Below are 24,923 nucleotides of genomic sequence, written 5' to 3'. Positions count from 1 at the left end.
CATCCCCACTGCCCCCCACCCCTGTGATTCTCCCGAGGATGCATGGCCCCAGGGTGGCCTGTCTGCAGCACCTTGGGGGTGATTTTGGATGTTTTGTTGTGAGCAGAGAATTGCCCAGTCCCCAGATGGCTGACAGGCTCCCCTGGGGCCATGCCCACCCCCCCTCAGGTGAAATCACCCCCCACCCTCAGGAAGAATCACTGCTGTGGGCACCCCTGACCCCCTGATCCCTAAGCCCATGGACACTTCAGCTTTCTTCTGCCTGCCTTGACCCTCCTCAGGACCTGTTCCCCCACTCATCCATCCCTGCATGCTCTCTACCTCCTCAGGAACCCCAGCCTCCCACTCATCTGTCCCTGAATGCTCTCTGCTTGCTTTGACTTTTCTTTTTAAGGACCCCAGCCCCCCATTCACCTGTCTCAGGATACACTCTGCCTGTCACCAACCTTCCCCCCTCAGAACTCCAGCCAACCACTCAACCATCCTGGACCCAGCCATCACACCCTGACCTTCCCTGGCAACATGCCTCCTGTGACCTCCTGGTTCTTCCACACCCCAGTCTGTCCCACCTTCTGTGCCACATTGTCCTTTCCTGACTCATTGTAGATTGGGAACATGGTGCCCTATTTTTCCTAGGGGGGCATTGCCCCCCCCCCTCCAGTTATCATCACCCCAGCACTGGATGTGACATTTGGCTCTCCAACTCGGTTCAAAGGGATCATTGCCACAGCCTTGAACCTGACCTCTTTTTCCCATCCTGTGGACATCCTGTCTGTACTTACAGCCACCAGAAGGTACTCCATGGGTTCTCTGCACACCTAGAGTTGAGTACCTCAGCCAAAGAAGCTTTGTCACCACCCATTCCTGGGGCTCACTACAGCCCTGCACACCATCCAGCCTGCCCCCTCCTGTCCTCGTGTGTGATGCTCCAGGGCTGGCCCAGACATCTCTGCCCCATCCCTACCTTTCTCTTTCTGCCCTCCTCTAGGCCAGCAGCATCACCCTACCTGGCTTGGGGTACAGTCTCCACTTAGCTACCTGAGGGCTAGTGTCTCCTCTTCTTTCACCTCCTCCCTCTGGGCCTTTCACCAACCTCTCCCTTTGCCCCTTTTTCATGCCCTCCTGGACAGGAGCCCCTTTTCTCCTCTTTTATATGCTATCAGGCCTCTGGTACCACCCTCCCCACACCTTCTTTCCTAGGGCACCTTCCCCTCCAGTCCCTCAGGTGGTCCCAGTCCCCGCTTCCCACCCTCACTGCCTTAGAGCCCCCACATTCTCCAGCTCCCATTTCTGCCAGCATGCAGAATGCTTCTCCAAGGGGTCTCCCCAGTCCCCGAGAACCCCTGCCAGAGTACCTGCACTCCAGCACCCAAGCCCAGCCTGGGGTCCTCACACTGCTCCTGCCAACCTCCTGCCACCCCCACCCCCCATTCGCCCATTGATGTCATGGAGTCCAGGTCTCCTTCAGCTCCTCCAGGGGCTTCAGCACCCTCCCAAGCCCCTCCTCCATTTCAGAACCATTCCCTTTTGCACACTGCCTGCCCCATTCTCCTCTCGTGGATTCAAGTGATCTGGCTAGCAACCCAGGAGCTGACTCACGGGGACCCGAGCCCCCACAGAGAGGTCCTTCTGGTCACAGTTCTATGGGTCTGGGACACAGGCATGCTACCCCCACCACAGCCCAGCTGCCTCCCTCACACTGCCAGATCCACATCCACACCACCTCCTGCTGCCAACCGCTCTCTCCCAGCCTGTGCTGTCCACTGCCCGCTTCTGACACCTCCTGCCATCCTGCAGCCTTAGGCTGTCCTGGCCCCCTGCACCCTGCGTGCTCCTGTCTCTGCCCCGCCCACAGACCACCCCCACACGATGCCACGCCCACTGTCTTTCTCCTGAGCCAAGCCCACCCGTCAGATCCCAGCATCTCTCATGAAACCCTTCTGCCTGTCTCTGGCTAGAGCGCCACACTTGGCTATCACAGAACTGACCTCAAGCCCAATTCCTCACCCCGTTCTACACCCCAAACTGCAAACTTGCATCCATCCACCTCACTGTTGTAGTCAGAGCACAGTCCTCCCCACCTGTTTCTCCTCACTTCCTCTCAGCTGCCTGTCCTATTGGCTTCTCACCCACCCACTTCTCACTCCATTGCTATTCTCAGCCTCTCTCAGGCCAGGTCCACACATCTAGGCCCAGGCTCTCCTGCCTCCTGCCCCCCTCCCTCTCCTCTCACAATTCATTGAGCCCTCGAGCCTCTCCTCTCCTGGCACCCCAACTTCCATCTCAGCCCATACCCTCCAAACTCCCTAATACTCCTCATCCAAAGCCTTTATCCCCACTGTGCCCTAACCTGGCCCATGCTGCACCCCTTTCCCGCGTAGATCCCAGTGCTCTTCCCCTTCTTCCTGTCATGCCCCCTCCAGCCCTGCTCCAGTCCCTGCTCTCAGCCCCATGACCCCACCCTGTTCCAGCACCCCTGCCATCTCAGCTATATCCATTTTTATGCTGTCTGCTGGGCCCCGGCCCTCTACTCCCAGCTTCCCCTGAATTCAGGGTCCCTCTGTCCTTCAGGCTCTTCTGCTGTCCCCTCCACTGTCCCCCACCCCATGATTCTCCCGAGGATGCATGGCCCCAGGGTGGCCTGTCTGCAACACTTGGGGTGATTTGGGATGTTTTGTTGTGAGCAGAGAACTGCTCAGCCCCAGATGTGTTGGCAGGCCCCCCTGGGGGCATGCCCACCCCCCCTCGGGTGAAATCACCCCCCCACCCTCAGGAAGAATCACTGCTGTGGGCACCCCTGACCCCAGATCCCTTTGCCCATGAGCACCTCAGCCTTTCTTTGCTTGCCATGACCCTCCTCAGGGCCCCGGCCCCCTACTCTCCAGACCCAGCTCCTCTGCGGGAACCTTATCTTTCCTGGTCACTCTTTGACACTGGACACACACACACCCTCTGCATGGCAGGTCCATCCTTCCACATCTACTCCCAGCCTCTTCTCTACCGATCCTTGGTGGCTCAGGATTTGTGACAGTTTTGCTGATACACTGGCCTTCCTTGGCATATGACATTGTCCTTCTAAATCTTTGTTTCAGGTTCTGCCATGCCTTGGCTCTGTCCTCCAGATTTCTGCATTCTTCCCTTCAGCAACCCCACACCCCTGGGTCTTATGGGGTTCAGGTTGAGGTGTTCTGCATGCTAGAGCTTTCTTCACTTTTGCCCAGCCCACCCATGGACCCTCTGCACAGTTGCCCTGTACACCAACCAGCCTGGCCTAGACCTCCTGCCACCCCCAGCACTCAGGGTTGCTACCCACTTCTCTGCCTCCTCCACCTTTCTCCTGGCACCTCTGAGCTGGCTGTCCCAATTCTGCACCTTTCTTCTCCATGTTCCTCTTCCCCCCCCCCCCCCCCGTAGGTCAACTTGCCCAGATTCATCCCACCTTGGCCCCCTGGTGTCACCCCTTTCCAACACCTCTGCTCAGAGTCACCTTGTTGCCCTTTCCCTAGTGCTGCTCAGATCCCCTAAAGTCCACTCTCCCCTCCTCCCCCCTGCTGTCAGAGAGTGTCTCACTTCCTTCCTCTGCCCCTGTGCCCTGGAATCCTCTGATGTTGCCACCTGTCTACTCCCTGGCCCACACCTGCCAGCTCCATCCCTCACCTTATTCCCTCTTCATTCTTCCCTTCACCCTCCTGCTCCCCCTCCCTACTGCCACCAAACTCCTTCTTTTCCTTCCTGCCCCCATGACTTCCATTTCCACACCACCAGCTGGTGAAGCAGCTACCCAGATCCAGCTCCCTTTCTCCCGGGAGCCCTTTGGCTCCCTGTCCCCCTGCCCCAAGCCCATGGAAGACCCTTCTGTGTGTGCTTTTGTTTCCAGACCACTAATGCTTCTCTCCACACTGTATGTGGGGACTGGACCTGAAATTGCCATTGGTTCTGGAGCTGCCCCTTCCTCCCTCCTCTGGACTGCACCCACTGCCCTGCACCCCAGAAAGAGCAGAGACAGGGACACACTGTCCTGTCAGAGCCCTCTGCCCTGCTGCACCTGTGGAGTCACTCCCATGCCTACTTCTGCTCACTCCTGAGTCCTTCCTGATCCCCAAGATTCAGCACCTTCTGTGCTGATCAATGCCCTGCTCCTGCTGCAGCCTGTGCTCTGGTTCTCTCCATGCTCTCTTGAGACCCTGCTCTTCAGCACTGTCCTGTTCCCTCTGTTCCACTCAGCATCCTCTCTGGCCTCCTTACTGCACAGATGCCCCATGATCCCTGCCTTTTCTACTACTGGAATAGCCAGTAGATGCCCCTGCCCCTGCCTCCTGGAGTCCTGCAGTTCCCATGAACCTTTGCTCCCCCTGCTCTGCCTTTGCTTCCACCATTGCCAGCTGTTTCTGCTGTCTCTGGCCCCTGGCCTTCCCTCTGCACTCCTGAGAGTCTCAGCTCCTCTGACTCTGTCTTGCTTTCCTCACCACACCATCTGCCCTTCTCTTCCCAAGGCTGTCCAGTGTGGCCACAGCCACTACAGTGCTGCTCCCCTCAGGCCCTGCTTGGCCTTCATGGGGCTCCTCCTGCCGGGCAGCTCTCCCCACCTTCAGCTGCCCTGGACACAGTTTTTGGTATCTGTTCTCACACCTCACCTCACCATCCATGCATCTCTCCACAGGCCATTCTTATCCTCAGCACCTAAGAGCTCTGCTTTTCACCCTCAACCTCTCGTCCCCCACCACGACCTGTTCCAATACCCTAAAAGTCTGCTCCAACCCTGCCAAGGTTCTTGTCCCCCACCTGTGCCCCTGTCCTTTTCTCAACACCCCCCTCGTGGGCCCTCTCTGCTTCTCTAGCCCTTCCACCTGGCCTTTGTGTGTTCTCTGGTTTCTGCTGTTCCCCCTAGCCTCCTCTCCTGCAGCCGTCACCTGCATTCCTGTGTGATCATTCCCTGCTCAGTGCTTAGAGCTTGGCTCGTGTCCCACCACCCACCCCAACCCCGACCTCCATATCCCCATCCAACCCCACCCCCCACCCCAGCCCTGCCCTACCCCCACCCCCCAGCCCAACCTCCCCTTTCCCCATCCCATCCCTCCCCCCAGTCCCTTTACTCCCACCCCCCCCCCACCCCGTGCCCACCTCCCACCCTTTTCCCCCGCCGGATCCATAGAAAAGAGCCTGGCCAAAAATATCTCCCCTTCCTCACCATCCACGGCTGCTGGAGAAACTCACCTGTGCTGCTCACCTTGCTGCTCTGCTCTCTGCGCCTCTTGTGGCATCTCTGAGATCTGCCAGCACCCATTCTGTCCACTCCTGCTGTCTGCTCATGCCCCAGCAGCTGCACCCAGAGCCCTGTATCCACCCCTTTCCAGGGCCCACAGCTTTACCCCTTCCTGAAAGGAATGGGGCTTGTCCTGTGCTCCTTGTTGAGACCCTTTCTATCTCAGCAAGCTCCTGTACCTGTCATCATCATAGGATCACCCCACTATTGGGGTGCATCCTCCTGGGACCTGCCACACTCATTCCATCTAGAACCATCTGCTGCCCTGTGCAGTTCCCATGCCCACTGCCCCAGCTGCCCTGGGCTTCCCCTTAGTCAGTCTATCTATGTCTCTCTCTCTCTGTCTCTCTGTCTCTGTCTCTCTCTGTCTCTCTGTCTCTCTCTCTCCTCCCCTTCACCTTTCTCCAGCCTCTATATACCCCATCATATACTCTTCTTCCCCTGACTACCTCCTGATCTGTTCTCAGGGCTCTGGTCCAGGACTCAGGGATCCTCACCTCAATCTTACCAGCACACATTTACCTCCTGCCTCTCCCTCTCCCTGCACCCCTGTTATCCCTGTTACCATCCAAAGCTAGTCTTAGAGAGACCTCTTCCCTCCCTCGCACCTTCCCTATAAGGATACTGCCCACCATGTGCTGGGAACTCCCACCTCCATTCCTACCCATGTGAAGGAGAGAAACAAGTGCATGAAACTTCAGCCCCTTCTGGTCCTTGCTTTGTGTCCAGGACTCATGTTCGCCACACATCTTTGCCACCTGACCCCACACTGCCCTTCTGACTTTTCCTCATCCCACCTCTCCTATCCCCTCTCCTTTCCCTTCCTGTCCTTATTATCTTCCCTGCCTCTCCTCCTTTCTCTTCTACCCACCTCACTTCTCCCTTCCTTTCTCTTCCCTCCTCTCCATTCCTTTCTCCACTCATGAGCCTCCTTTCTCTCCTCTTCTTTCCTGTCCCCTCATTTCTCTCCCCTCCTTTTTCCTCTCTCCACCTCTTCTGAGCTGTTTCCTCTACTCTAGACTCCTTCTCCTACCCTCCTTTTTCCGTTTCTCCCCTCCTCTCTCTCTTTCCCTTTACTCTCTCCCCTTCGCCTCCTTTCCTCTTCCCTCCTCTCTGTTCTCCCCATCTCTTTTCTGTTGTCCTCTCCCCTCTTCTCCTCTTCTTGCCTCTCCTCTCTCTCCTGGCCCCTCCTCTCCCTCTCCTCTCTCTAGTTCTCTCCTGGCCCCTCCTGTCCTTTCTCTTCTCCCCTCCTCTCCTCTCTTCTGTTCTCATCTTGTCTCTCCTATCTCCCCTTCCCTCTTTTCTCCTATCACCTTTCCTCTTGTGCACCCCTCTCATCTCCTTTTCTCTCCCCCTTTCCTCTTCTCTTCCCTCGCCTCTCTCTTCTCTACTTCCCTTTCCTCTCCATTCTGGTCTCCTTTTCTCTCCTGTCCCCTCTTTCCTTCCTATATACTCTCCTTTCCTCTTCTCTCCTGGCCTCCCTCCTTTCCTGTTCTCTCTCCTATTCTCTTTCCTCATCTTCTCTTCTCTCTTGCCCATTCTTCTCACCATCCCTCTTGTCTCCCTCTTCTCTTCTTTTCCTCCTTCTCTCTTTTCCCTCTCCTCTCCTCACCTCTCCTCTATTTCTCTTTTCTTCCCTCTTTTCTCATATTCTCTTCTACTCTCTACATCCTCTTCTGTGGTTACTTATTTCTAGTCTCCACTGCCCTCTGTCTCTCTCACCTCCTCCTCTCTGCTACTCCTCCGTTTCCTCCACTACTCTCCTACTCACCTCTGAGCTCCTCTTTTTTCCCCTCTGATCTTGTCTTCTCTCCATTCCTTTCCTCCCTCTTCACTTGTACATGTCTTTCCTTGTCTCCTCTCATCTTCTCTCATCCTTTCCTCTCTCGCCTCCTCTACTTCCCCTCAACTCTTCTCCTGCTGCCATCCCTTCTGTCCCTGACTGGCTCCACAATAGGGGCAAACTCACATTTCCATCTCTGCTGCAGCCAGAACACAGTACTCCCCATCTGACTCTCCTCACTTCCTCTGATCCCACTAGGACCCTACCAGGAAATTCAGCAGCTCCATTTCGGCAGCATCTCTGCCGCCCAAACTCACCCACCCAACCCTTGCTCACCCGAGTCCCTCCTCTCAGCCTCACTCATTCACTCACTCTAGGTTCACTCCTAGAATCCAGGCTCTGCTGCCTCCTGCATCCAGACTTCCTCCAGAGCATCCAGGCACTCCTCTCACCCCTGGTTTCAGCTCCTCTGACAAAGCCTTCAATCCCCTCCTCTTGGCACTCCAACTTCCACTGTTGCCCCAAACCCCCTGCCTCTCCCCTCCAGAGCCCTCTGCTTCCCTCTGCATTCCTTAAGGCCCCTGTACCACCCTCCATTCCCCATTCCCCCCCAGACCCCACAGTGCTCCTGCCCCATCCTCACCTCCATCTTCCTGTCGTGCCCCCTCCAGCCCCTCTCCATTCCCTGCCATGAGCCCCCAAGACCCCACTCTGCCCCTAGCACCCCTGCCTCCTTGGCTACATCCATTTGCTCGCTGTCTGCTGGGCCCTGACCCTCTGCTCCCAGCTCCCCCCTCTGGACTCGGGTCCCTCTGCCCTTCAGGCTCCTCTGCTGCCACCCCCTCTGTCCCCCACCCCGTGATTCTCCCGAGGATGCATGGCCCCAGAGTGGCCTGTCTGCAGCACCTTTGGGTTAATTTTGGATGTTTTGTTGTGAGCAGAGAATTGCCCAGCCCCCAGATGTGCTGACAGGCCCCCCTGGGGGCATGCCCGCCCCCCCTCGGGTGAAATCACCCCCCACCCTCAGGGAGAATCACTGCTGTGGGCACCCCTGACCCCAATACCCCTCTGCCCACGGGCACCTCAGCCTTCTTCTGCCATCCTTGACCCTCCTCAAGACTCCCCATTTATCCGCTCTGTATGTTCTCTGCCTCCTCAGGGACCCCAGCCTCCCACTCACCTGTGCCAGCATGCCCTCTTCCTGCCACCAATCCTCCTCCTCAGAAATCCCGGGCCCCCTTCCATTCTGCCTGTCACAACCCTCCTTGGGGACCTGTGCCCCTTCCTCACACCTGTCTTACTCTGGCCCCTGCTTCTGTCCCAGGCCTGTCCAGCCTCATGGCTCAGTTCCTGGCAGTCACTGGTGCCACTGGTTTTTCCTTGGTCTTCTCTCTGTGCTCACAGACACTGTTCCTGCTATTCTCACCTCTGCTTTCCTTGCAGCAGCCCTCCGCTCCCACCTTCTACAGCCACTGCAGTCTGTGCTGCTGGCCTACACAGCTGGCCCTAGTTGTCACCAGCCCACATCCCCTAGTGCCTTTCTTTCCCCTCACATTGGTGTCCTTATATTCTCAATCCTGGTGCCTTCCTGTCACCTTCCTTAACACTGGTTCCTTCCAGTCACCTTTCTCACACTCAGTGCCATCCTGTCCCACTGAGCACACATAGTACCCTCCACTAACTATTCAAACAAAGTGTCTCCTGTAAGCTTCCACACACCCGAGACCCTTTGATCATACAAATGCCCTTTATTCCCCTTTCTCAAAACAGGTGCCCTTCTTTCCCATTCTTCCACACTATTTCCTTCTTTCCCTCTCTCCATACGCAGTGCTCTTCTTTCCGTTCTTCACAAATGGTATCCTGTACGCCTCCTCATGCCTGGTGATTTTTCTCCCCTTCCTCACACCAGATGCCCTTTCTCCATACTTACTCCTGGTGCCCTTCTTAATCCCCCCTCCTAAATACCCACTGGTCTTTCTTTGCCCTTCCTTAAAACAGGTCCCTTATTTCTCCCTCCTCACACCAGGTGCCCTTCTTTCTCCTTCCTTACAGTGGTGCCATTAATTCCCCTTTTTCACACGAGATGCCCTTCTTACCCTTCTTAACACCATGTGCCCTTATTTCCCCTTCCTCACACCATGTGCCCTTCTTCCCCTTCCTCATACCGGATGCGCTTCTTTCTCCCTCCTCATACAGGTGTCCTTCATAACCCTTCAAATGGTGCCCTTCTTTAGAAGCTTTTCTCAAACCTGGTGCCCTTCACTCTACTTCTCATACACGGTGCCCTTCTCTGCTGTTCCTCACACCAAGTGTCCTTTCCCCTTCTTCATACCCAATGCCCTTCTTTTTCCCACGTCACACCAGGTACCCATCTTCCTCTTCCTCAGACCTTGTGCTTTTCTTTCCCCCTACTCTCAACTAGAGTCCTTCATTCCCCTTCCTCACACCATGTGCCCTTCTTCCTCTTCCTCATACTAGATGCGCTTCTTTCTCCCTCCTCATACCAGGTGTCCTTCATAACCCTTCCTCACACCTGATGCCATTCTTTCTCCTACCTCAGATCCGGTGCCATTCATGAGATGGCTCACATGAGATGCCTTTCTTCCTCTTCCTAACATCAGGTGCCCTCTTTCCCCTTCCTCACACCTAGTGCCTTATTTCCCCACTTCACACCGGTTGCCCTTCTTCCCCTTCCTCACACCTGGTGCCCTTCTTTCCCCTCCCTCAATTAAGGTGCCCTTCTCTTCACTTTTCACACCTGGTGTCCTCTGCTATTCCTCAGACCAGCTGTCTTCCTTTCCCCTTCTTCACACCTGGTACCCTTCTTTCTCATTCCTCACACCTGGTGCCCTTCTTTCCACTTTCTCACACCAGGTACCTTTCCCTTTGTCACACCTGGTGCACTTCTTTTTCCACCACACACCTGGTGCCCTTATTTTTCCACCACACACCTGGTGCCCTTCTGTCTGTCCCCTTCCTCATAACTGGTGCACTCTTTCCCTTTCCTCACACTGGTGCCCTTCTTACCCCCTCCTCACACCCTTCCTTCCTCTTCCTCCTACCTATTGCTATTTTCCTTTTCTCACATCCTACTTTCCTCCTCCTCAAGCCAGGTTCCCTTCTTCCCCTTCCTCACCCCTGGTGCCCTTCTTTCTCCCTCCTCACGCCTGGTGCCCTTCTTTCTCCCTCCTCATGCCTGGTACCCTTCTTTCCCCTCCCTCACATCAGGTGCCCTTCTTTCCCTTCCTCACACGTGGTGCCCTTCTTTTTCTTTCCTCATACTTGGTGCACTCTTTCCCTTTCCTCACACTAGTGCCCTTCTTCCCCCCTCCTCACACCCGGTACTCTTCCTTCCCCCTCCTCATACCTATTGCTCTTTCCCCTTCCTTACACGTGGTGCCTTTCTTCTCCCTCCTCACACCTGGTGCCCTTCTTCCCCTTTCTCATACCTGGAGCCCTTCTTTCCCCTTCTTCACACCTGGTGCCCCTTCTCCTCCCTTCTCACACCAGGTGCCTTCTTTTGCCTTCCTCACACCAGGTGCCCTTCTGTCTTTTTCCTGATACCTGTTGTGCTCTTCCCCTTTCCTCACACACACTAGTGCCCTTCTTACCCCCTCTTACCCACCTGGTGCTCTTCCTTCCCCTTCCTCACACCTGGTGTCCTCCTTCCCACTTCTTCACACCCGTTGTCCTTCTCCCCCGCCCCCTTCTTACACCAGCTGCCCTACTTCCCCTTCCTCACACCAGGTACTCTTCTTTCTCCTTCCTTAAAGCAGGTGCCATTCATTCACCTTCCTTATAGCTGGTGCCATTCATTCTTTTCCTCACACCAGGTGATCTTCTTCCCCTTCGTCACACATGTGCCCTTCATCCCTTTCGTCATACATGGTGCCTTCTTGGTTCATCACACCTGGTGCCATTCTTTCTCCTTCCTCACAACTGCTACCCTTCTTTCCACCTAATCACACCAGGTGTCCTTCTTCCCCCTTCCCTTCCTCACAGCAGGTGCCCTTCTCTCCCTTCCTCACCTGGTCCCTGCTGTACCCCTCTCACATTTGGTGCCCTTCTTTTCCTCCCTTACACCTGCTGCCCTTCTCTCCCCTTCTCACACTTGATGCTCTTCCCCTTCCTCACATCTGGTGCCCTTCTTTCCCCTCCTTACGCCTGGTGCCTTTCTTTCCCCTCCCCACGCCTGGTGCCCTTCCTTTTCCTTTCTCACATGTAGTGTCCTTCTTTCCTTCTCCTCACACCAGGTGCCCTTCTCCCTTTTCACAACAGGTGCCCTTCTTTATCCACTTCACACCAGGTGCCCTTTCTTACACAAGTACCCTTCATTCCCCTTCCTCACCCCAGTTGCCCTTCTTCCCCTTCATCACACCTGGTGTCCACATTTCTCCCTCCTCATACCAGGTGCTTTTCTTTCCCTTTCCTCATACCAGCTGCATTTCTTCCCCTTACTCATACCAGGTACCCTTTTCCCCCTTTCACACTAGCTACCCTTCTTTCCCCTTCCTCACACCAGATGCCTTCTTTCCCTTCCTCACACCTGGTACCCTTCTTTTTTCTTCCTCACCCCGTGGCCCTTCTTTCCCCCTTCCTCACATGTGGTGCCTTTCTTTTTCCTTCCTCAAACCTGGTGACCTCCTTTTTCTTCCTCCCACCCAGTTCCCTTCTTTTCCCCTCCTCAAACCTGTTGCCTTTTCTCCCCAGCCTCACAACAGGTTCCTTTTCTCTTCTCACACCTGGTGTCCTCTTCCCCATTCCTCACATCAGTTACCTTCTTTCTACTTTCTCACACCAGGTGCCTTTCTTCCCCTTCATCACACCTAGTGCTCTTTCCCACCACACACCCGGTGTCCTTCAGTCTCTTTCCTCATACCTAGTGCACACTTTCTCATTCCTCACATTAGTGCCCTTCTCACCCTGTCCTCACACCTGGTGCTCTTTCTTCCCCTTCTTCACACCTATTGCTCTCTTTACTTTTGCTCACACCAGGTGTCCTTTCTCCCTCCTTATACCAGGTGCCCTTCATGCTCCTCACACCTGGTGCCCTACTTCGCCCTCCTCACACCTGGTGCCTTTCTTTCCCCTTCCTCACACTGGTGTCCTATTTTTCCCCTTCATCACACCTGGTGCCCTTATTTCCCCTTCTTCACACCATGCCATTCTTTCCTCTTTCTCACTTTGGTGCCCTTCTTTGCCCTACCTTTCACCAGGTTCTCTTCATTTTTTTTTACCTCCTCTTCCTCACTATCTTCCCTTCCTCACTCCAGATGCACTGCTTTCACCGTTCTTAAAACCCGGTGCCCTTCTTTCTTCCTCATACCTGTGCCTCTGTCCCTCTCTTCACACAAGGTGCCCTTCTTTCCCCTTCTCGTATCTGGTACCCTCTTTTCCTGTCTTCACCCCTGGTGCCCTCTTACCCCTTCCTTACAGATGTCCTATATTCCCTTCCAAATGAAGTACTCTTTCCCTCTCCCTCACACCTGGTCCCTTCTTTGCCCATCCTCACATCTCTGCCCTTTTTCCCTTTTCTCACAACTGGTGCCCTATCTTTCCCACCATCTTGCACACCAGTTGCCCTTCTATTCCTCTCTTCCAAATCGGTGCCCTTCTTTCCTCTTCCTCACACCAATTACAAGTTTTTCCTTCTTCATCACACAGGTGCCCTTCTTTCCACTTGCTCACACATGGTGCTTTTCATTTCCTCCCTCTGGTGCCCTCTCTCTACCATTCCTCACACCTGGTGCCTTCGCCATTCTTCTTCATCACACCTGGTTCCTTCATTCCCCTTCCTCACACCTGGTTCCCTCTTTCCCCTTTCTCACACCAAGTGCCATTCTGTCACTCTCTTCACACCAGGTGCCCTTCATCCCCTTCTTCACATCTGGTTCCTCTCTCCCTGCTCACTCCAGGTTCCCTTATGCCTGGTTCCCTTTTTCCCTTCCTCATATTTGTTGTCCTTTTACCTATTTGTCAAAATGGTGCTGTTCCAAACAACAGGTGTCCTTCTTTCCCCTTCATTTCCCCATCTGGACACCTTGTGCCTTTTTTTCCCTCTCATCACACATGGTGCCCTTCTATCCCATTCTTCGCACCTTCTAGCCTCTTTCCCTTTCCCTCAGTGCTTTTCTTTCCCATTATTCATACCTGGTGTCCTTAATTCTCCTTCCTCCCACCAGTGCCCTTCTTCCCCTTCCTCACACAGGTGTACTCTTCCTCTTCCTAACATCTGATGCCCTGTTATCCCTTCCTCACATCTGTTGCCCTTCTTTCTCTTTTTACACATTAGGTGTCCTTTCCCCTTCCTCTACCAGGTGCCCTTCTTTCCATTCCTCACACCTGTGCCCTCTGTCCTCTTTCTGACGCCAGGTACTCTTCTTTCCCCTTTCTCATACCTGGTGCCCACTTTCCCCTTCCTCATACCAGGTGCCGTTTTTTATCCTTTCTGACACTTTGTGCACTTCTTTCCCCTTCCTTACACCTGGTGCCCTTCTTTCCCCACCTCACACCTAGTGCCTTTCTTTGCTCTCCCTCACACTTGGTACCCTCGTTCCCCTTCCTCACTCCTGGTACTCAGTTTCCCCGTCCTAATATGAGGTTTCCTTCTTTCCACTTCCTCACACACTTTGTGCCCTTTTTTCTTTTTCCTAATATCTAGTGCCTTCTTTTCTCCCTCCTCACACCCCAGGTGCCCTTCTTCCCCTTTTTCATACCAGGTGCCCTGCTTCCCCCTACAGCAGCTGCCCCTATTTCCCCTTCTTCACACCTAATGCCCTTCTTTCTCCTTCCTAATACTACTGCCCTTCATTATCCTTCCTCACACCATGTGCCCTTCTTTGTCAAACTTGATGCCTTTTTTTCTCCCTCCTCACACCAAGTGCCCATCTTCCCCTTCACACCAGGTGCCCATCTTACCCCTTCATCATGCCTGGTAACTTTCTTTTCCCTTATTAACACCAGGTACTCTTCTTTCCCCTTTCTCACACCTGTGTCCTCTGTCCTCTTTCTGACACCAGGAACACTTTTTTCCCCTTTCCCTTTCTCATGCAAGGTGCCCTTCTTCACACCAGGTGCCCTTCTTTCCCTTCATCACACCTGGTGTCCTTTCTCCCTCCTCATACCAGGTGCCCTTCTTTCCCCTTCCTCACACCTGGTACCCTTCTCCTTTGTCACACTTGATTCCCTTCATAACCCTTCCTCACATCTGGTGTCCTTCTTTCCCCTCTTCACACCAGGTGCCCTTCTACTCCTTTGGCACACCTGGTCCCCTTTTTTCTCACCTCACACCTGGTGCCCTTCTGTCTCTTCATAACTTGTGTGCTTTTCCCTTTCCTCACACCAGTGCCCTTCTTACCCCCTCCTCATGCCTAGTGCTCTTCCCTTCCTTGCTCACAACTATTGTTCTCTTTTCTCTTACTCACACCCGTGCCCTTTTTTCCCTTTCCTCACACCAGGTGCCATTCTTTTCCCTTTCTTATACCTGGTGCCCTCTTCACCTTCTTCATACCTCTTTCTCATATTTTGTGCCCTCTTCCCTTTCCTCACACAAATGCCCTTCTTTCCCCTTTCTCACTCCTGGTGCCCTCTTCCCCTTATACCAGGTACCATTTTTTTCCCTTTCTCACACCTGGTGTCCACTTCACCTTCCTCATACCAGGCACCCTTTTTTCCTCTTTCTCACATTTTGTGTCCTCTTCCCTTTCCTCATACCAGGTGCCCTTCTTTCTCTTTCCTCACACCTGGTGCCCTTCTCTCCCCTTCCTCACACCTGGTGTCCTCTTTTCCTTCCTCATACCAGGTGCCCTTCTTTCCCCTTCCTCACACCTGATGCCCTCTTTCTCCTTCTTCACACCTGGTGTCCTTCTTTCCCTTCCTTACACCAGGTGCCCTTCTTTACCTTACCCGAATCCTGCTACCTTTTCCCCCCAACCTCACATTAAGTGCCTTTTTTATCTCATTCCTGACACCCAGTGCTTTTCTTTTCCTTCCTCACTTGATGAATTTCTTTTCCCCTACCTAATTAGTCCCTGTCTCTCCTCTTCTTCACACCAAGTCCCTTCTCTGCTCACATCCTGTGTCATTTGCTCTTCCTCACACCTGTGCCCTCTGTCCTCTGACACCTGATTTTCTTTTTCTCCCTTCCTCACACCTGGCATCCTTTCCCCTTCCTCAGGCTGCTCCCTTTCTTTCCTCTTCCTCACACCAAGTCCCTATCTTTCCCATTCTTCACACCTGGTTCCTTTCTCACCCCTTCTTCACACCAGGTGCTCTACTTTCTCTTCCTCACATCGGGTGCCTTTTTTTCCTCTTCCTCACGCCAAGTGCCCTTCTTTCCCTTTCTTCACACTTCACACACCTAGTCCCCTACTCTCCCCTTCTTCATACCATCCTCACATCTGGTGCCTTTCTCTCCCCTTCCTCACACCTGTCCCCCTTCTTTCCCCTTCCTCACCTGGTATCCTTCTCACCCCTTCTTACACCTGGTACCTTTCTCTGCCTTCCTCACACCAGATGCCCTTCTTTCTGTTTCTCACACCTGGTGCCCTTCTCTCCCCTTCTTTACGTCAGGTGCCTTTCTTTCTCTGTCCTCACACCCCTGTGCCCTTCTCTTCTCTTTCTCACATCTGGTACCCTTCTCGCCCCTTCCCACACCTGGTGCCCTTCCTCACACCAGGTGTCCTCCTTTTCCCTTCCTCACACAAGGTGCCCTTCTTTCTGTTCCTCACCCTGGTGCCTTTCTCTCCCCTTCTTCACACTAGATGGCTTTCTTTCCCCTTTCCTTTCACCAGGTGCCCTTCTCTACCCTTCCTCACACCTGGTGCCTTTCTTTCTCCTACCTCACACCAGGTGCCCTTCTTTCTCTTTTCTCACTCCCATGCCCTCTGTCCTCTTTCTGACACCAGGTACTCTCTTTTTCCCTTTGTCACTCCAGGTGCCTTCTTTCCCCTTCCTCTCACCTGTTGCTTTTGTTTCCCCTTTCTCACACTAGGTGCCTTTTTCCCCTTCCTCACCAGGTTCCCTTTGTCCCCTTCTTCACATATGGTGCCTTTCTTTCCTATTCCTCACACCAGAAGCCCTTCTTTCCCCCTTCCTCACACCTCATGCCTTTCCCCTTCACACCAAGTGCCCTTTATTTCCTCTTTCTCATACTTAGTGCCCTCTTTTCCCTTCCTCACACCTGGTACACTCTTTACCCTTTCTGACACTAGGTGCCTTTCCCCCTCCTTACACGGGTAACTTTCTCATTCCCCTTCCTCACAGCAGGTGCCCTCTTTCCCCCTTTTCACATCTGGTGCCCTTCTTTTCCCCTTCTCACCAGTTGCCTCTCTCATATTTCTTTCACACCTTGTGCCATCCTGTCCCTATTCTTCATATATCATCCCTTCCTGCCCCCTACCTCATACCACCTGCCCTCTGTCCCACCTCACACAAAGTGCTCTCATGCCCCCTACTTCATACCATATGCCCTCTGTCCCCTATCCCACACCAGGTGCCCTTCTGTCTCCATTCTTCATACATTGTACTCTCCTATTCTGTACCCTGCACCAAGTGCCTTCCTTTCATCATAATTCATACCCAGCAACCCCCTGTCCCTACCTCATGTCAGGTGCCCTACTGCCCCCCCCCCATCTCACACCTGTTGCCCTCCTGTCTACATTCTTCACACCCAGTGCCTTTCTGTTCCCTTCCTCTCACCTGGTGCCCTTTTGTCCCTCCTCACATCTTATGCCATCCTGTCTCCTTCCTCTCACCATATTCCTTTCTGTCCCCATCCTTTATTCAGGCGCTTTCTTGTTCCCTCTCAGCAAATCCTGTCTGGTCCACAACTTCACACTGGGTCTGTTCTGGTCCCAACTCAAACCTGGTCCCCTCTTGTCCCTTACCTCTGCTTTCTCTTGACATAAATCCCCTCCTGTCCCTCCTCATACCAACTCTCTTACCCCTTCTGCAAACCAGGTCCCTTCTCTCTCTCAGCCTCTCCTAACCTGGAACAAGTCCTGCCCTCAGACTTCCTTCAGGGCCTCCAGGCTCCCCTCATACCCTGTTTCAGCTCCCCTGACAGCCCTCAGTCCCCCCCTCTCCTGGCACCCCAACTTCTACCCCTACCCCCATTATTTCTCCCCCTCCAGAGCCCTCTGCTCCACCTCTGCATCCCTTAGGGCCCCTTGCCACCTTCTTTTGCCGCACAGACCCTTCAGTGCTTCTGCCCATCCTTATTCCCATTATCCTCTCATGCCTCCTCTGGTCCCAGATCTGAGCCCCAATGATCTCACCCTGCCCCAGTAGGGTGATGTAGCCTTCTAACCTACATCCATTTGCTTACTGTCAGCTGGGCCCCAACCCTGTGCTCCTGGCTCCCTCTCTGCAGTTGGAATCCTTCTGTCCTTCACTGTCCCCCCCACCCCGTGATTCTCCCGAGGATGCATGGCCCCAGGGCGGCCTGTCTGCAGCACCTTTGGGGTGTTTTATTGTGAGCAGAAAATTGCCTAGCCCCCGGATGTGCTGACAGGCCCTCCTGGGGGCATGCCCACCCACCCTCGGGTGAAATCACCCCCCACCCTCGGGGAGAATCACTGTTGTGGACACCTCTGACTCCTGGATTCCCCTGCCAAGGGGGCACTTCAGCCTTCTTCTACCTGCCATGACTGTCCTCAGGGCCCCCACTGGGATACCAACATGTTGCCTGCCACCAACCCTTCCCCTTGGGAGGCTCCAATTTCCCCCACCATCCTGTCTTAGTATACTCTCTGCCTGCCATGACCCTCTTCCCCAAGGACCCAGTCCCCCTCTCTAGTTTTGCTTCTCCTGGAACTATATCATGCCAGTGTCTCACTCAGGCCTCTCATGTTCTCAAACATGCCCCAACCCCTACCCCACTTCCATGCCCCACTGCCCTTTCCTGGCCTGACCCAACCCTAGTGGCCTGTCCTCTCCATGGGCTAGGTAGGATCATCAGCTCCTGCAGAGCCTCCACTGCAACCCCCAAGTCCCTACTTCCTGCAGAACCTGTCCCCTCCTGCCACACTCTGCCCAGCTCTCTTCCCCAGTTAGCACTCAGCACTGAGACTGTGTCCTGAGGCTCAGGAAAAGGAACATCTTCCTCTCTGGCTTAGCTTGGCTCCTCCCACCACACCTCATTGACTCTAACCTTACCCCACCACTTGCCCCTCAGCATGGTCCCACCTCTCACCTTGGATCCATCATAAAGATCCTGGTCGCAAACTGTTAAATTTTTGTCCACAGTTTTCAGGCTGATACTCAGCACTACAGTCAGCTTCCTACTGCCCATTGCCTGCTGCCACGTTGGGGGTTAGACTTCTCTGCTGGCACTCTGCCACTCCTCCCCACCCCCTCCCTTCCTGCCCCCATGCACTCTCACTTCTCCTTTGTCCCTTAGCACTATTCCCCCATTTTCAGAGCACCAGGTCTTCTCCGCTGCCATCTGTCACTTTTTCCTTCCAGCTGCCAGCCATAGAATCACAAGCATCCCCCTCCAGAACCTTTGCTCATCCATCCTGGCTTCCCTCTGCCAGAGCCATCTTGCTATTTGTCCATGGCCCTGCCAACTGTCTCCCTGCAGGCCCCCTTACCCTCAGCCTCACCTTTTCTCACTGCCCTCTCTGACATGGTCCCTCTCAGCACCCATCTCCTCCCTGGCATCCTGTGGCCACAGGATCCAGATCCCAGGGCATAGCTGTCTTCGTGCCCTCAGTGTGCCCCTGTGCCTCTTTGTGTCCTCAGTCTTTCCAGACTCCAGCTATTTGGGGATCTTTCACATTTTCCCCACCCCGCCCCTGCCACCCCTTTCCCACATCCCTGAGAGAAGAAACAAACACATTCCCTGGTTCTTTTAGAACCTCAGGTCTCTCCTCCACACTTCACCTGTGTCTACACACAGGCTTCTCCAAGTCCATCCTGGTCCCTGAGACTCCTGCCAGTGCTGCCCCAAGGCCTGTGCACTGTCCAACCTCATCCCATTCCCCTGCACATACACCAGATCCTCCTCGCCACCTCCTCCAAGGTACACCTACTCCAGGCATTGTCCACTCTCCCCTCTTTGCTCTTTCTTCTTCCCTCGGTACCTCCTGTCCTTGAGCTTGTGTCACTACAACCCTGACTCCACTCAGCCCCCAGCTGCCACCACCCTGGGTTGCTTGTTGCCCCATGTCAGTCCATTCCACTGATGCACTGACATGGCTTGGCCAGTCTTGGTCCAGGCCCATCTTCCAGACTCTCTGCCCCTCTTTACAGACCACTTGGAAACTTCTGGCTGGAAGCCTCCACTGCTGTGGCCCATGGTTCCCTGTTGCTCTGTGAGTCTGGGTTTGCTTTCCCTACCCACCGTTAGATACCACCGTAGCCTGCCTCCAAGGCCCAGGACCTGCCCTCTCACACAGCTTTGGCTTCTCTCACAGTCCTGCCCACCGGCCACACCCAGGCCAGGGCTGTCACAAGGTCCAGCCACCTCAAATCCCCTCCAGACTCATCCTTGCTCTATTTGTGGCCCCAGGGATCCTCAAGCCAGGCCCAGAAGCCTGCAGGCACATGGCCATCTATTCACTAGGATTCTGCTCACTTGATGCCAACCTCTGAGCATCAACCAGTCCACAGAGACTGCCCCTACCCTGTCTCACCTGCCGAACTAATTGTCTCTAAGATGCTACACTCTGAGTCTCAGTTCACAGTTTCTTATGTCGCTACTCTTCTACTTATATACAGATACCTGAGATACCACCCTTCCTCTCAGCCCCACTGGGCCCCACCTGTGTGATCGGACTTCTCTGCTGTGTCCCCCCTGACTCCCCACTGCTCACCACAGTCTCCCTCTCTAAGCCTGGACTGAATCCCCAAACCTGGGCCCAGACTGTGTGACCTCCTGTCCCCCTGCCCCACCTCCCTCCTGGTGCATCTAGGTTCCCCTCAGACCCCTAGTTTCAGCCCTCAAGCTCTTCCTCTCCTGGTACCCCAGCTTCCACCTCTGCCCACACTGCTCCAGACTCCCTGATACTCCCTGTCCAAAGCCTTTAACCCTACTTTGTTTTTTCTGGGCCCATGCTGCCCTCCTTCCCCTCGTAAATCCCAGTGCTTATCCTCCATCTTCCTATCATGCCTCCTCCAGCTCCTATCCGATCCCTGCTCTGAGTCCCCATGATCTCACCCTACCCCAGCACCCCACCTTCTCAACAACATCCATTTATATGCTGTCTGCTGGGCCCGACCCTCTGCTCCCAGCTCCCCCCTCTGGACTCGGGTCCCTCTGCCCTTCAGGCTCCTTTGCTGCCACCCTCACTGCCCCCACCCCGTGACTCTCCCGAGGATGCATGGCCCCAGAGCGGTCTGTCTGCAACACCTTTGGGTTGATTCTGGATGTTTTGTTGTGAGCAAAGAACTGCCCAACTCCCAGATGTGCTGACAGGCCCCCCTGGGGGCATGCCCGCCCCCCCTCGGGTGAAATCACCCCCCACCCTCAGGGAGAATCACAGCTGTGGGCACCCCTGACCCCAAAACCCTCTGCCCAAAGGCACCTCAGCCTTCTGCCTGCCATGACCCTCTTCAGGGCCCCAATCCCTCACTCTCAGGTCCCAGCTATACTCTCCACCTGCTATGACCCTCCCCCTCAGAGACCCAGCCCTTCCCCACACCTGTCCCAACATGCTCTCTCTGCCTGCCATGATCCTCCCTGGGGACCCTAGTCCCTCCACTCACCTGTCCCGGCTCAGTCCTCTTGGAACCACCATGTCAATCCTTGCCCCTCCCTGACATTTTTCTCACTCTGGCCCCTCATGTTCTCACACACGCCCCACTTCCGTGCCCCACTGCCCTTTCCTGGCTTGACCCAACCCTGGTGACCTGTCTTTTCCGTGGATCAGGGCCAGCAGATCCTGCAGAGCCCCTGCAGAACCTCTACCCCAGACCCCTAGGCCCTTCCTTCCTGAGAGCCTGTCCCCTCCTGCCATGCTCTGCCCAGCTCTTTCCCCCAGTCAGCATTCAGCATTAAGACTGTGGCCAGAGGCTCGGGGACAGGAGCATCTTTCTTTCTGGCTCATCTTGGCTCCTCCCACCCCATCCCAATGACCCTAACCTGTTCCCCACCACTTGCCCCTCAGCCTGGACCCTCTTCCCATTCTATCCCTATCCATGCACTGACCTTCATTCCAGGCTCCCAGCCTGCACCCACCTATCCATCCCAATCTCACCAGATCCCCTCTCATCCCCTCTGGATCCCTAACAATGGCTTAGCTTAGAGGTTTCACTTTCCTGAAATAGAAACTGTGGTAACACCCAGGCTGCCCCTGCAGTTTCTCTGCTCATCTCTCCTTGCCACAGGGTTGTGCACTATCAGTTGTGCACCCTGTCCTGGGCACCTCTGAGCTGTACCTTCCATTCTGCACCCCTCTTCTCTGCAACCCCATGGAGAGAAGCTGCAGCCTTCTTTCTACTCCTATCCCCCGTCTGTCTCCCTCCTGTCAGGGCCTCAGACCCTGGTGCTACCACTTGCCAATACCTCTTCTTAGTGTTCACCTTGCTCCCCGAAATTTATGAGCCTGGGGAAAGGCCCCATGCCCTGTCGGTGGCCCACAGTTCTAGTTCTCCAGCTGGCCTAAAGGTTATGTGTCCTATACCTTTCCAGCAGGTTCTTTCTAGTGGCTGTCTCCAGCCTCTATACTCTCTTCTCATCCAGTCTTTTTCTGGACTCTCCTTTTCTCTCTGTCCCTTCCTGGCCTTAGCTTCCCTCCTCCCCTGTGGCCTTATTTATTTATTTATTTATTGGTTTTTGGGTCACACCCAGCAGTGCTCGGGGGTTACTCCTGTCTCTACGCTCAGAAATCACTCCTAGCAGGCTCGAGGGACCATATGGGATGCCAGGATTAGAACCACCATCCTTCTACATGAAAGGCAAACTCCCTACCTCCATGCTATCTCTCCAGCCCCAGTGTGGCCTTATTTTAACTCCATCTCCTCCCCCACTGACTCTCCTCACTTCCTCTCATGCCTTTTGGGGCCCCCACCTGGGGACTCGGGGGCTTCTCTGCTGTGTTCCCCCTAACTCCTCACCCACTGCTCACCCAGTCACCCCTTTCAGCCTCTTTCCGACTGAACCCAGGCTCTGCTACCTCCTGCCCCTGCCTTCCTCCAGGGTATCCAGGCTCCCCTCAAACCCCATTTCAAACCCCTTCTCAAACCCCTTCACAGAGCCCTCAATCCCTTCCTCTCCTGCACCCCAACTTCCATCTCTGCTCTGCCTTCTAAACCCCTTGCTTCTTCCCCCTCTCGAGCCCTCTGTACCCATCAGGGACCCCGTACCACCCTCCTTTACCACATGGGCCCCCAGTTCTCCAAATTTCATCCTCATGTCAATCTTCAGGTCATGCCCCCTCCAGGCCCTCTTCAGTCCCTGCTCTGAGCCCCCATGACTACACTCTAACCCTACACCCCCTGCCATCTCAGCTACAAACATTTGCTGTCTGCTGGGCCCCCACCCTCTATTCCCAGCTCCCCCTCTGGACTCCCCCTCTTGTCCCTCCCTCTGTCCTTCAGGCTGCTCTGCTGCTACTTCCACTACCCCACCCCCCACCCCGTGATTCTCCAGAGGATGCATGGCCCTAGGGCAGCCTGTCTGCAGCACCTTTGGGGTGTTTTATTGTGAGCAGAGAACTGCTTCAGCCCCCAGATATGCTGACAGGCCCCCTGGGGGCATGCCCACACCCCCTTGAGTGAAATCACCCCCTACCATCGGGGAGAACCACTGAGCTCAAATACAGTCAGTGTCTGCACAGCTTCCTGATCTTGTTCTGCTTCATTCCTCCTACCTGTCCTTCCTAGGAAGTGCTGAGGCACAACCGCTAAGCTATTTCCTTCCTTGTCACTGCTTCTCCTTTCCTGGCTGTCCTTCATCAGTCTTCCTGGCTTTCTGAGAAAAGTAGTGGCCCCTCAAGCAGTTAGAAACCTTTTATATCCATCCTAAGCCACCTTCCTCATTTCATAACTTTTTCTTCCTTTCAAATCGTATTAACTCCCATTTCTAGCTCTACTTTGCTTTTTCCTGGCAGGTATACTCCAGCATTTCCAGCCAGATTTTCTTAGCGCTTTCACTGCTCTTAGTCTGGCCTTCACCCCTTTCTGGTCTCTATCTTCCACCCCCATATCTCTACACAGCCACTGCTGAGTCCCTGTTTTCTTGTTACTCCTGCAAAAAAGATATACATTTATGTGAACGAACGGTCATGTTTAGGTCTGTATTTCTCTATATGTATCTCCATATCTCTTAACGTCCTGTTCAGGGAACAGCAGAAATTCCCAACCTAGACTTTCACTATGTCATTCTCCCATGGCACCTAACAATCTAACAATCTGTCTTTTCTCATTAATCCAGATAACTGAGTATGCCATCCTGTGCCCAAATACCAGCTTTTCTTCTCTTTTCACTCCTACAGTGTTATCTCTACCCACTCCTGTCTTCTTTCCTACGGATTTGCTAGTTTGCTTTTGCCTTCTTTTCAGTTAATTTCACTCACCTAATGCCCTGGCTTGTGCACACTTCTTTCCCTGGATTTTAGCTTTTTTTTTTTTTTTTTTTTTTAATACAGTTGTATCTGTCACCTTTTTCTCCTCTCCATTCTTCCTTTAAGAACTGCCTCACCACACAGTTCTCTTTGTAAATCAGCTACTTGACAAGTAATTGCAAGCAAGATGCATTATCCTTTGTGTAAAATATGCTATGTAACAGTTTTGCCACTGAATGTTTATATTTATAATCTTACCTTTGAAAAATCCCTCAACCATGCCCTTTGTTTTTTAAATCTTTTTTTTTTTTTTTTTTTTTTTTTTTTTGGTTTTTGGGCCACACCCGGTAACGCTCAGGGGTTACTCCTGGCTATGCGCTCAGAAGTTGCTCCTGGCTTGGGGGACCATATGGGACACCGGGGGATCGAACCACGGTCCGTCCAAGGCTAGCGCAGGCAAGGCAGGCACCTTACCTCTAGCGCCACCGCCCGGCCCCTGTTTTTTAAATCTTAACATTTTCCCTAAACATCACATTATCACAACTTTGAATGTATTTCTTTATAATCATTTTAAATTTGAAGTGTATAAATCACTTTAGGATCAGCTACCATTCTTAAACTATAATTCATTTATGAATCTACATTCTTGTGTAATACAAAATGGTTTCATATCATATAAGACTGTAACTGTATTCTGTTACCCTGACAAGGAATAGTGAACTATTCTCAAGATAAATAACAAATGCACATATGTCTCTGAAATGAAATATAAATAAGAAACTTTTGAAAGCCTTTACTTACCCATTGTTGAGCTTCCAAGTTGTTCCATATTATAAGGGCGAGGATATAAGAATAATGCACAACATATTTAAAACCTTCAGCAAGGCAGTCAGTCACCAGCAGCAAACATGCTGTCCCCACCAAATTCAGGTGTGAACTAAACATTTGCCAGTACTTATTCTCTCAGTGTCCCAAGCATGATGTAAGGGATGGATGGATGGATGAATGAATGAGACCTTTCCGTGTGGACCAGTTTAGGCAGTGTATAAAGGTGCCTGTCTTCTGCCTTCCTTTTTCTCACAAAGCAGCATATTCCAAACCCTACTCCATGCATTACCCCCATTTTCCCTTCCCCCTCTTTAATATACAAGTCTTGTCATGCACTCTCTTACTTTCAGCCAATCCCAACATGATACTTAAGTTCTTGCTAACTTTAATATCACAGGTACAGTTAGGTCTTCCTTTGAATATCTGCCCTGTTGGACCTTAACCATTCTTCCTCCTTTCACTGCCCTTTCTGTACTTACCAGCAAAAAGCAAGACTGTCCCCTGGAGGGTCCTCACTTCTCAACCACTAGCATTCATTTGC

At 53.5% G+C, this 24,923-nt stretch overlaps 1 protein-coding gene and 2 long non-coding RNA genes across 3 annotated transcripts in view; 1 reads left to right on the top strand and 2 right to left on the bottom strand.

The window, feature by feature from the left end:
- Window positions 1-24,923, top strand: part of COPG2 (COPI coat complex subunit gamma 2) — a 103,847-nt gene that overhangs the window by 65,908 nt on the left and 13,016 nt on the right. The gene's annotated exons all lie outside the window — the stretch shown is intronic.
- Window positions 749-1,142, bottom strand: LOC126012271 (uncharacterized). Its single transcript, XR_007496794.1, has 2 exons — window positions 965-1,142; window positions 749-913 (listed from the first exon to the last, which is right to left on the bottom strand). It is a non-coding gene; the product is annotated as an uncharacterized LOC126012271 (long non-coding RNA).
- Window positions 10,363-16,081, bottom strand: LOC126012263 (uncharacterized). Its single transcript, XR_007496790.1, has 3 exons — window positions 15,700-16,081; window positions 10,761-13,054; window positions 10,363-10,396 (listed from the first exon to the last, which is right to left on the bottom strand). It is a non-coding gene; the product is annotated as an uncharacterized LOC126012263 (long non-coding RNA).

This window comes from Suncus etruscus, chromosome 1, assembly GCF_024139225.1.
Source record: "Suncus etruscus isolate mSunEtr1 chromosome 1, mSunEtr1.pri.cur, whole genome shotgun sequence".
Taxonomy (NCBI): domain Eukaryota; kingdom Metazoa; phylum Chordata; class Mammalia; order Eulipotyphla; family Soricidae; genus Suncus; species Suncus etruscus.
The sequence above is the reverse complement of the archived record's forward strand: the minus strand, read 5'-3'. Positions and strand labels throughout refer to the sequence as shown.